Here is an 827-nt window from a genome sequence, read left to right as displayed (position 1 = left end):
ATCCCCTGCTACACCAATTTCTAAAATTATCCATGTTCAAGTTAAAAAATTAAAAAAAAAAACACCTTAAAGGTAATGAAATGCATAAGCTATAAGGTAAAATCCCATGATCGTATTCTTTTAAGCACCAATACCATTTTGGTGTATCATCTTTCAGGTTCGGTTTTTCTGTGTATGTAACAATCCTTCTCTTATTTAGTGTCATATTGGGAAAAGAGTTGCTAGATATTTATCATTATTGCTTCTCAGCCTTTTGGCTAAGATCAAGTGTACTATCCATTCTAAGAGTAGTAAGCATATCATTATTATTGAAATAAAGTTCAAGTATGGAGTGATTACTAGATTTCTAACAGAAAATCTACATTTTATGCCTTGTTTTTAATTTAATAAGGTCTATAAGGGAAGATGTCCACATCTTCCCTACCGAAAGTATGTCCAATATACAGAATTATATGATGTGAGGTAATAATTTGTGAATTAAAATATGTAAGTCTAAGCAGCTGGCTGGTTTCAGAAATACAAGAGAGATTTTCCATTAGCCTTTTCACTTTATGAATTGTGGTTTAACATTCTTACCACACCATAAACATATGAGCTTACAAAACGTGTGTTGGCATATTACATGAAAATGCTGCCACCCTACAGAATTTTTGTAAAACTTTCTTGAGGAAGATATTTTTGCTGGAAAAAGGCTGTTTTCTTTTTTTAATGAATTGCAGTAATAAGAATGAAAACTGTTAAATATCCTTTTATATACTCACAGTTTAGACAGTCCTAAATGAAATGTCATTTTTATGTAGCTCTAAATTTATATGACAGTACAAATT

At 30.5% G+C, this 827-nt stretch overlaps 1 pseudogene; it reads left to right on the top strand.

Moving 5' to 3' along the window:
* Positions 1-237: 237 nt before the first annotated feature.
* Positions 238-407, top strand: LOC112587512 (annotated as a pseudogene).
* Positions 408-827: the final 420 nt, after the last annotated feature.

Source organism: Bubalus bubalis, chromosome 1, assembly GCF_019923935.1.
Source record: "Bubalus bubalis isolate 160015118507 breed Murrah chromosome 1, NDDB_SH_1, whole genome shotgun sequence".
In the NCBI taxonomy this organism is placed as follows: domain Eukaryota; kingdom Metazoa; phylum Chordata; class Mammalia; order Artiodactyla; family Bovidae; genus Bubalus; species Bubalus bubalis.
This window is presented reverse-complemented; position numbering and strand designations above follow the sequence as displayed.